The sequence below is a fragment of the Dipteris shenzhenensis genome, chromosome 13 (assembly GCF_047967505.1).
Source record: "Dipteris shenzhenensis isolate YYH24624 ecotype China chromosome 13, Dip_SZ_1.0, whole genome shotgun sequence".
NCBI classification, from domain to species: Eukaryota; Viridiplantae; Streptophyta; class Polypodiopsida; order Gleicheniales; family Dipteridaceae; genus Dipteris; species Dipteris shenzhenensis.
Window position 1 is genome coordinate 6,984,778 of NC_141608.1, and position 11,490 is coordinate 6,996,267.

Below are 11,490 nucleotides of genomic sequence, written 5' to 3' on the forward strand. Positions count from 1 at the left end.
GACGATTCGGATTCGGATTCGGATTAGTAGTGGTAGTAGCATTTTTCATATCCGCTCGTTAGAGCCATTTTGTATCGCCCTTTCACAGGGTAATTTTGTTTCAAACACAGTTGTATATGTATATGCATTTCTTCCTCATCGTTCACAAGAACAATTTTGTATCACCCTGCAAGCAAGGGAAATTTTGTTATAAAAAACTTTCTTTTGTAATTACAAAAAAAAAAAAATGGTTAGTGGGGCTAAACAGGGCTTCCTTTTGGCCCTGTTTAGCCCCACTAACCATTTTTTTTACCTTCTGTTAATCGTCGCTATATAGCGACGTTTACCAGTGTCGCTATATAGCGACGATTAACAGAGTCGCTATATAGCGACGTTTACATCGTCGCTATATAGCGACGTTTACATCGTCGCTATATAGCGACGTTTACATCGTCGCTATATAGCGACGATTAACAGCGTCGCTATATAGCGACGGTTTATAGCGACGCTCCTTTTCCGACGATTTTAACGACTTTTATAGCGACCTTTGCGCCCGTGAAAAAAAAAAATTTTAATGTAAAAAGCGTCGGTATTTCCGTCGGAAAATGGCCTATGCCTTGTAGTGATTCAATCTATGCATTCTGGAGCAGAAGGAGGCCGAGTCCATGTCTCAGCTCTGGGATTGTGTAAATGCAAGAGTAAGGCCATTTATTTTCCTTGACTGTACTTCTCATGTGAATAATCAGATAAAGCACATGACTGTGGCCAAGAGTATATGGGGGCACTTGGCGTCCTTGTATAATCGAACCTCTCCCATAAGAGGGTTTCCTTGCAAGTCCAGATATGATTGTTGGATCCCAAGAGCTCTTCATTGATGGGGAACACATCAACAAGTTACAGGAGATTTACAAGGAGATCCTCCAGGTAGGGAAGCAAATATCGTCCGAGGACATGGCCATAACTCTAGTATCCTGGTCCTCATATTTGTCCTTGATGAGCAAAGCGCCAGCCAAACTAGTCACCTTATTATTTTCTCGTAAGTATGTTCCCCGTACTTGCACTTTTGGAAAGTTTTTAATTGGTCATGGATTGACCACATCCACTCGTGGAGTGTGTACACCAAAAGTGATGAAATTTGATTTCCTTTTCTGCTTTTCCCTTGAGTGGACTGGTATTCCGGGTGCCAAAGGCCTGAGAGCAAGAATTTTCCACAAAAGAGTGCAAGACGCACGTTCTAACTTATGTAATGATAATGAGGCTGTATAAAAGGCACCGGTGTTTGGAAATTGGAATCCTAAATTGTTTGCACACTCGCGTAAATCTGGCATGAGTAGTTGGATTCTAGTAGAACATTAGCTGCGGCACGCATGTGCGAGGCAGTGAAAGATGTGACAGACGGAGTATATGCCTTTTTTATTAAAGCGATCAACCGCAGGAATACCAAGAAAAGGACGAGAGCACGTACCATGTATATTGTGACAGAAAGTCTTGTCAATAAGATATGGCCTACGAAACAGCGACGCGAACCATGGTGGTCGAATCCGCATGATAAGCAAGTGGTAACTGCCGTAGAAAGCACTTTCTACGGCAGGATGGATGCCCTGTGTAGAAAAAGACCCGAGTCGATGATCAATAATCGGAATTATGGCACTCCGCGCTATTCTCCAGAAACAGATAGCAATTTTTCGCATATCTGTCAGCTCTTTAGTATTTTGCTGTCTCCATGACCGTATCAGCATCATAGAAAAAATGTTTTATTAAAGTAAAAGTATGCTACAGATCTAGTCTGTTGATTGAGCCTTACATAGTGTTCTGCTACGAGAGCATCACTGCAATATCCAGATCACGAAGAACTTTTCACGGAAGGATCGACACTTTTGCCGCCTAGTCAGATTTAACATTCGTAAAAGGAAGATTTTCTGCAATATTTCAAGGAAGGGCTCCAGGTGTCTAGACCGCCATGGCAGATTTAGATTGCTATGGAGCGGCGGATGAAGAAAAGCCGGCAGAGGATAGGAGACAGCCGTCATTATCACCACCAACAGAGGGGACCGTATGGGGCATTGCGCATTTGGAAGCGTTGTAGGCGCTATATTCAGCATGAATCATGGGGATATCGAATGGATTGCACCTTCACATACGTGCGCCTCACTGATCTGCTTAAAGCTGCAACCGAGAGAAGCAAAGGATAAGCAATCGCAGAGCTAGTAATTACATCTTCATCCTTGGTCTTGCAATCAGAGAGCTAGTAATTGCATGTTCATCCTCGGTCTTTCAATCGCAGAAGTGTGATTGATAAAGATGTCAGGAGTGTGGGTGTTCAGCAATGGTGTGGCAACGTTGGTTGCTAACCCAGAAACGGATCGACGCAAGGTTCTGGTGTATCTTCCCACCAACCAAGTTGTTTGCTCGTATGCTGAACTTGAGCAGAAGCTGTTGAACTTAGGATGGTCGCGATATCCCCGCGAGCAGCCCGGCATGCTCCAGTTTCACAAGAACTATTCGTCTAACGATCTCATTACGCTGCCCAGAGATTTCCGCAACTTCAAGCCCATGCATATGCTCGACATTGTCATGAAGAACCGCCGGTATTTCCAAGTCCGAGACTACTAAATTGGATCATCTAGCTCTTTCTACATTCACTCCTAATGATACCGGAGTGAATGCACGCCGTTTATAAGGCGTAATCTTTGGCATGGCACAAAGAGTGTTCCTAATACTATAGGACTTGTCACATTACGTCGATTATGTTAACTAGTGTGCAAACGTCTAAGGTAGCATTGGATCCTCAAGAAGCATGTAGATAAACCAAACCAACATGACGAATGTTATAATCTTATAATGCAGAGTTCAAACATGCTTTAAATCTCTCTCTCTCTCCATAGAGATACAAGTAAATATTATATAAGTAATCTTATATATGGCATTCAAGTTTTGGAGCTAGACATGGCTCTCCCATGCACACACCCAAAGTTTACTTTGTCACAAGTGCACCCTTATCCTTTCCTACAAACAACTCACTACACTACCTATTAGTGCCTAATCCTCCAGCTACCCTTCGCTCAACCTCTTCTATGGGCTTAACATCTCGAATGATGAGCCCAGAAGTAGGCATTCCATTAGAGGTTCTTTTAAGGCTTTCCATTTTCCATAAAGTATAGTTGCACTATCAACACTCTTGTGTAGCAATATCATAGTGGGTTAGAGTCATGGAATGTCCTTTGGATCATATGGTGAATATATATTGGGAGTTGCATGCAATGCAAGAAGGATAATGTTCTACGTTGTATTACCTAGTAGTCCTAGCTATTGTATTTGTTTTCTTTTTATTACAATTAAAATTCAGTAGTGCATTTTTCACAATCGAATCATGCATAGACGTGGTATTCATATGGCATATGAATCAATTGAGCAAAAAAAATGCACTTTTTAGATTCTTTTATTTTTTAATCATGTGTTTGCATTCTCTATGTTGTTTTGGCAATCCTAGCATCCTAAGCGATGTTTTAGATATGAGCATGGGTCAGCCCGCACATCATGCACATTTGATGGGGTAAGCCCTTAATTAGCATCCAATAATATATAAGGATAGATACTATGTGGTTTCAAATGCAAGATTTTTTTAATTCAAAATTTTAGTGTTAATTTATAAAAATGTGGGTGTCCTAATTAAATTTTGGGGAACAAATCATAAGTTTATATAGAGAAAGGGTCTTTTAATTATCCATTCAAAATTAAAGATAAGTGGGTTTTAGAATACCCTTGAGCACATGTCATATTTGGGTTTCTTAGTAGTGCACCCCTTGAGGCTGGCATCCTTTCTTTTTTAGCTTGTTACTTATTATGTATAGCGACCTCATTAGCAAGGCAAGAGAGATGGACTATAAGGAAGGCAAAGTTGGAGTCATCTTGCTTAGTAATACTATGCAAGAATCCTAAAGAGTTTCCTATAGATGATTATCCCATCATTATAAGAAATTCTTATTAGCTTTTACTCATTAGGGGAGAAATGGGGTCTCAAAAGGGCCTCCAATTAGTGTTTCCTAGTTTCAAGGAGTCAAAGAGGGATTTGAGATGTACCAATGAGAGTGCTAGAAGGTGTGGGGCATGGTATGTTGAGCTGTGGGGTAGGCTGGCCTGCAGAGAGCCCCTATTGGTTGTTCCCCTTACACTAGGGACCACCCAAACATCCCCTTCCCCCTCCCCCCCTTAACCCATGCTTGATCCTCCTCCTATGTGCACCTCCCCCACAAGAGCCCAAATATGCTTTGAATGAGCCTGTGGGCCCTTTGTGGCGAGTTTTTCTCCCCTCCCTCTTTCTAGGTTCTTTGTCCCTATTGTTCTGGTGCAGCCTGCCATTCCCTCTATTTTTGAATTTTTAGGCTGCCCTATGGCCCACAACAAGAGAAAGTAACTATAGACGCCCAAAATAGCGGGCACGTCTACAAGCGCATCTATTAGCGCATCTGCACTGTGAATTAGACGCGGATTTAGATGAGGATTTAGACGCAAAACAGAGAATATAGAAAGTGAGATTTTGGTGTAGGCTGATAAATGTACATCACTGCTTTCCAAACATTGCCCATGATTACCAAAGCACATAATTTTAATAAAAATATCAATGCTTTTTAGCAAACCAACAAAAAATTAAGTGAGCTAAGGAGAATGAGACAATATGTAAAATAGTTTGCCAATATCAATGATGGGCTATGGTTCAATCTCATCCTCAATGAGATCAACCCTTGCCAAACTATCTACTTCAAAATCCAAACCAGTGTTGAGATCTACAAATACATTCAACCCACTACTACTTGTGCTACTCATGTGCTCATCGAAATCAGCATCACCAATGGTTGGCTCATCCTCATGGGTAATGGCCTCAATATATGTATCTCCTATCTCATGATCATCCTTCTCTTCGTATCACTGTCATCATCACTTCCATGGCCATGATCATCCTCCATACGCTCCATATTAGTAAATGTACTATACATCACTTTGGAACGTGACGTAATAGGTATGACATGCCACCACCTATTATTATCCACCATTGGTTGATAGACAACCTAATTCAAACACAAATACAATCATGTTATTCTCCTTGCATTGAAGGTATCAAATATTTACAAGTGAGTATTTTTATATGTGTATACAATACCTATTCACATTGTTACAATAGTACTAGTGTGTCTTTCTTACTTTGCCAAAACTTTGTGGAGTCAATAGTTACAAAGCCACTTGCATGGCGTATGATTGTTGCATTAGAGCCTCTTTCCACCATGTCCTTAAACCACTTTACATCCAAAACATGCACAAAGAAGCGTCAAAAGTCAAGCTTAATAATATCTTGGATTATGCCACAATAATTATCCATGGCTCCATTGACTCCCTCAAAGCTAGCAATGATGCCACAATCTTGTGTGTTTCTCTTATCATCAATCTGTTGTGTTTGAAAATGCTTGCCCTCACACCATTTAGCATTGAACATAGTACACTACACCAAGACAAAATCAATTAAATAAGTAATCTAAATTGTTGAAAGCTCCTAACTTATGCATACCATTCTATATACTGACCTTGCTCATGCATCCCCTAACATACTCCCATTCTTCCATTGCGATATGCATCCCCTCATCTCTCATTGGTCTCTCCATTTCATCAAGTAGCCAATCCACATGAATATCCTTTGGAAGTGCTCTTAGATGGTGAGGGTATGGCAAACGAGATCCGTGGTGTGTATGAAAGAAGGCCCTTTCTCCTTGTCTTCTTGCCTTTTCATCCTCATATCTTGTCACCCATCTTTTCATCACATCACTATTAAGCATGCAATAAAGGTTGATATTATTAAGCAACTCCGTGTCTATTACTTTGCTCTGTCCTTTCCCTTGAGGCACAATAGAGGTCATCCTTAGGTCTTCATCATCTCTCCATAGTCATGGGAGAGAGCTATCCACATCAACAAGAAACTCAGAAATATATACAAGTGACTCTTGTACCAACCAACCCTCTACCATGCTCCCTTCGGGTCTTCCATGTTTCCTCTCATGAAACCCTTCAAGGTCTTCCTGGAGTGCTTGAGGAAGAACAACCATCATGCATGTACAATACTGCATATAGCAATCTCATCCACCAAATGCACTATGAGATGTAGTTGGCTTGTGAGAATAGAACATGGAAATGTCTCCTTTACTAAACAAACCACCTCCACTGACATAACTTGAGCATTCTTAAGCATGGTGGGATCTATTTCCTTTAAGCTCACATACCGAGAAAGGAAAAAGTATGCCATATTAGCAATATGAATGCCTTGCATGGAGCATTGATATGCTTTACATTTTGTATCCTGTAAAGTACCTCACAAGCTCGCCCATCTTGTAAATACAATCCTTCATGTCCTTTGATGCACTACGAGAAATGCTAGTAGGTTGTATGAACTGAACACATGAGGAATGGTTGATTAATTGCTTCTAATTCACTCACAAATTTGGAAGGAAAAAGATATTATGCACATAAATACTTACTTGGAGCATCTTGTGCCAATTATGAGATTTCAAGCCATATAATTGCTCTACACCTCTTTTCTTGCTCTTTATGAAGGCCCCCTTCAAACACCTCATGCATCTAGTGGGAGTACACATTGTAGTGATAGCTCACTTCACTGCCACCATCTCTAGCTTTGATAACCTCCATGGTGCACGAGGTAAAAAGACATGACCATTTGGCCTCTCTTGTAGCCAAGCTTCAGGCATCCTCCCTGTGGTGCATAGTGTTGAGATATCGAGCTCCACTCGCGATATGCCAGGGTGACTATTGTGCATTTATGTCACCGACTTGTTAGCTAGAGATGCGGTTGGTACACCGCCCACGAATAATAGCTGGATGACAGCTATCCTTATCTACACTAGTTCGTGACTCAGTTAGTATGCCACCTTAGTTAGTTGAGTTTGGTTTGAGACCCAGATATAGGGTTCTTCTATTTTCTTTGTACTAGAGTTCTTTTGGCTTTCACAACTAAGAAGAGGAAAACTGTTTTCAGCCTCCACCTTTGTGTGTATTCCCCCATTGTGATTGTGAGAAAGCCTCAAGTGAGACTCCTTCCCTCTCTCCCACAATCTTCACATGGTATCAGAGCCTTGTTCGTGGTAAGGAGCTCAAGAAAGCAAGCCAAGTTCGTGGTGTCCTGGTAAGAGGACCAGTGTTGCTTTCCTATTTCGAGTTTGGGAGCAAATCTCTGCAGGTAGCATAGCCAGAAGTGCAGGAGTGCACTGTTTCAGATTGAGATGCCCTTCGCGGTGTGGCGAGAGCGCAGTATATGCTGCAAATAAGGGCAAAGCCCTTGGTGACTTTATTTTTCTGATTTGAGGCCGTTTCGGGGCCCGTTTTGAAGGCGGAAGTTCTTCGTAGGCACTCAGAAAAAGGCCCTGTTTTTTCTATGCAACCACTGTTCTGCGGGTCGGTGGAAAGTTGCCACAGAAATTGCATATCGTATGCCTTTGTGCAGAGATATTGGGAGTTGCAGATTCATGCTTGTTGCCTGTTGATGCAAAATCGTCACTAGGAAGTGACTGTGTGGTGAAATACCACTTTCGTCAGTTTTGCAGTTCTGCCCGTGTGAGGCAAAAGCTGTGTTTTTTCGCAGTGACAGAATATTTTGCAGTGTTCTGTAATGGCATCTGATTCTCTTTCACAGATTGTCACTGAAAAGCTTGACAAGAACAACTTCCAGGCATGGAAGTTTAGAATGACGAATTGATGGGAAAAGGCTATTGGGAGTTCATTACAGGAAATGAAGAAGAACCTGTTCTTCCTAATGTTCCCAGTCAACAGGAAATGCAGGCATTCAAAGGATGGCATGAGAGAGCCAGGAAAGTTATGTACTGGCTGTCTATCAGTATTTCAGACTCCATGATTGTGCATATTCAGGATGCAAATACGCCAAAGGAGGCATGGGATACTTTGGCAAAAATGTATAGCACAAATACGCAAGCCAGGAAAATGCAACTCAAACAGGAGTTGCACAATGTGCAGAGAGAAAATTTGAGCATAAATGACTACCACATGAAAGTGAAGAAAATTGCAGATGCACGTGCTTCCATTGGGTCGCCAGTGGATGATGACGATTTGGTTTCTATGACCTTGAATGGTCTAGGAAAGGATTATGCACAATTCCGGACATCCATTGCCGTCCGTGAAAAATTTCCAGATTTTGAGGAGTTGATTGCTCTTCTAATTTCTGAAGAGCAGAGAAATGGGGGTGCATCTTCTTCAGCAGGAACTTCAAAAGAAACTGTCTTCTACTCAAATGTTGGCAGAGGTAGAGGCAGAGGTAGAGGAGGCCGATCTGCAGGCCATGGTAGAAATCAGAATATGCAGCAAACGCAAGAAAACCAGTCCTATGCAGGAGGACGTGGTAACTCTAGAGGCAGGGGGAGCCAAAGAGGCCGTGGTGGATGGCAGAGAAGCCAAAATGCAAACAGCAATGTTGAATGCTACTATTGTGGAAAAATGGGTCATATGGCTAAGGACTGCTATAAAAAGCAGAATGACATTATGACTGGAAAATTGCAGCAAGGCAATTATGCATCTTCTAGTAGGCAGGGTGATGACAGAAATGAGCATCTATTTATGGTGCAGCATATGACCAATTCTGTGACAAGTGCAGAAGAACGAAATGATGTGTGGTATGTTGACTCAGGTGCATCAAACCACATGACAGGTCATGCAGAATGGATGCAAGATGCAAGGAAAATGGAAAAACCAGGATTTGTGGAGACTGGTGATGATACTGCACATCCTATTGTGCAGATTGGCAAAATTCCTTTGTCTATGCAAGATGGGAAAAAGAAATACTTGTCTGATGTATTTCATGTCCCGAACATCACCAAGAACCTGGTTTCTGTTGGTCAGATGGTTGAGCAGGGCTTGTAGGTCAGATTTAATCCTCATGGATGCTTTGTTGAGGATATGAAAAATAATGGTCGCTTGATAGCAAAAGGAAAGAAGAAGGGCAGGATGTTTACGTTGGATGCGGACATGCCTGAATTGAGTGCAGCAATGTTTGCACATGGGACCGGTGTAGTTGCAGATATTGATATCTGGCACAAACGCATTGGTCATGTTAATATACAGCGACTTAAATCAATGCAAGCCCAAAATATTGTTGCAGGATTGCCTAAATTCAAGGTTGCAGAAATGCACAAGGTTTGTGAAGCCTGTCAATTTGGGAAACAGGTAAGGAAACCTTTTCCTAGGCATGTTCAAGAGAGTAAAAAGCCATTGAAATTAATCCACTCTGATGTGTGGACTACAAAAGCTGCATCTATTGGAGGCTGTCACTATTTTGTCACATTTATTGATGACTTCAGCAGAAAACTGTGGGTGTATTTTATGAAAAAGAAAAGTGAAGTGTTTGGGCACTTCAAAGCTTTCAAAGCTATGGTTGAAAAAGAAACAGGCCTGCAAATAAAATGCCTAAGGTCAGATGGAGGGGGAGAGTACCTCTCAAATGAGTTTGCAAGGTTCTTGCAAGAGCATGGTATAAAGCAGCAATATTCATGCAGTCATACCCCACAGCAAAATGGAATTGCAGAAAGGAAAAATAGGCATATTGGAGAGGTATCTCGGGCTATGCTAAATGAAAAAGATCTACCAGATTATTATTGGGCTGAAGCAGTTGCTACAGCAGTTTATATAATGAACAGGACTCCCACTGCAGCAATACATGGCATGACGCCAGAGGAGATGTATACTAGTAGGAAACCAGATATTTCTCATTTGAAAATTTTTTGTTGCATTGCCTATGTCCATGTGCCAGATGAGTTGAGGTCCAAGTTGGATCCAAAAGCTGAGAAGTGCGTCTTTATTGGTTATTCTCTGCAGCAGAAAGGGTATAGATGCTATAACCCTTCTACTCGTAAGTTTACAGTGAGCAGAGATGTTGTTTTTGATGAGATGAGCAGCTGGTATAAACCAGCAAATGTGATGATTGATGTAGATGCACAAAATGGTAATGCTGCACAGAATTCACAGCAGTAATCACAAAATATCAGTGGACCTACAGTGTCCTCTAGCAGTGGTTCACATACTTCGCCATGGACAGGTAGATTGAGATCAGGAGAATCTCCTCAAAGCAATGCAGATAGTGGTACGCAGGTATCATGAAAAGGAAAAGAGAAGGTAGATCAGCCCATGTTTGATGTGAATGCAGGTCACTCTTATGTGGATGGTGAATCCAGTGGCTCAGAACAGAGCATTGATGATGAGTTGGGTATTCCTTCTGTTGTTACACCTGGAGTAAGGAAGACTAGGGATGTTTTGAGAGCACCTGGAAGTGAGCCTATTTTGTGCAGGTCTACCAGGGTTAGGTATCCTGTGGATAGGCTAAAATATGATGGATTCATAGCCATTCACTATGCCTATATGGTCAAAGTGATACAGGAACCAGAACCCACTTCTTTTGAGCAAGCCATGGGAAATGAAAAATGGGAGAAAGCCATGGATGAAGAAATGGATGCCTTGGATGCTAATGCTACATGGGAATTGGTGCCTTTGCCTAAAGGTAAGAATGCAATTGGTTGTAAGTGGGTTTATAAGATCAAGCACAATGCAGATGGTTCTGTGAATAGATACAAGGCAAGATTAGTTGTCAAGGGGTATGCACAGACATATGGCATTGATTATGAAAAAACTTTCAGCCCGGTTGCAAGGATGGCAACCGTAAGAGTAGCCATTGCTATGGCTGCATCAAAGGGATGGTCTTTACATCAGATGGATGTAAAGAATGCCTTCTTGCATGGTGATTTGCAAGAAGAGGTCTTTATGGAGCAGCCAGCAGGTTATGTTCATGCTATTCATCCCGAGTTTGTTTGCAGAGATTGAAGAAAGCCTTGTATGGCTTGAAGCAAGCACCTAGAGCATGGTTTGACAAGATAGGACAGTATCTTGTCACTATTGGCTTTCAGATTTCCAAGGCAGATTTCTCACTCTATGTGAGAAAAACAGAGAAAGGGATTATGCTGCTGGTCATTTATGTTGATGATTTGATCATCACAGGTGATAGTGATGAAGATATCCTTCATGTGAAAATGCTATTGAGGCAGAAGTTTGAGATGAAGGATTTGGGAGAGCTGCGTTATTTCTTGGGCATTGAGGTGATTAGATCACCAAGTGGGATACAGCTCTTGCAGAGGCAGTATGTGTTGTAATACTGAAAGGAAAGAGTAGAGTGGACACAAAATCAGAATACTTGCTTATAGAATGAAGAAGAAAGAGGTCCTTAAGTAGGCACCTCATACAAGGTCACTGACATCACTGATGACCTCAAAGCTCCACAATCATCTCCTCAATCTGCTCCTAGATTCTCTCAATCATCCTATGTGGCTTTTCACCACCTAACTGTGCTTGTGGGCACCTAACTGTGCCTCTAGCACTCACACATAGAAACATAAGGTGTGCCTGAGGCATACACCTTGAGATATCGCAACAAACCCCCCCTCAAGGAAATGCCTCAGG

At 41.8% G+C, this 11,490-nt stretch overlaps 1 pseudogene; it reads left to right on the forward strand.

Moving 5' to 3' along the window:
* The first annotated feature begins 2,201 nt into the window (after positions 1-2,201).
* On the forward strand, positions 2,202-2,592 carry LOC147894964 (flowering-promoting factor 1 pseudogene; annotated as a pseudogene).
* Positions 2,593-11,490: the final 8,898 nt, after the last annotated feature.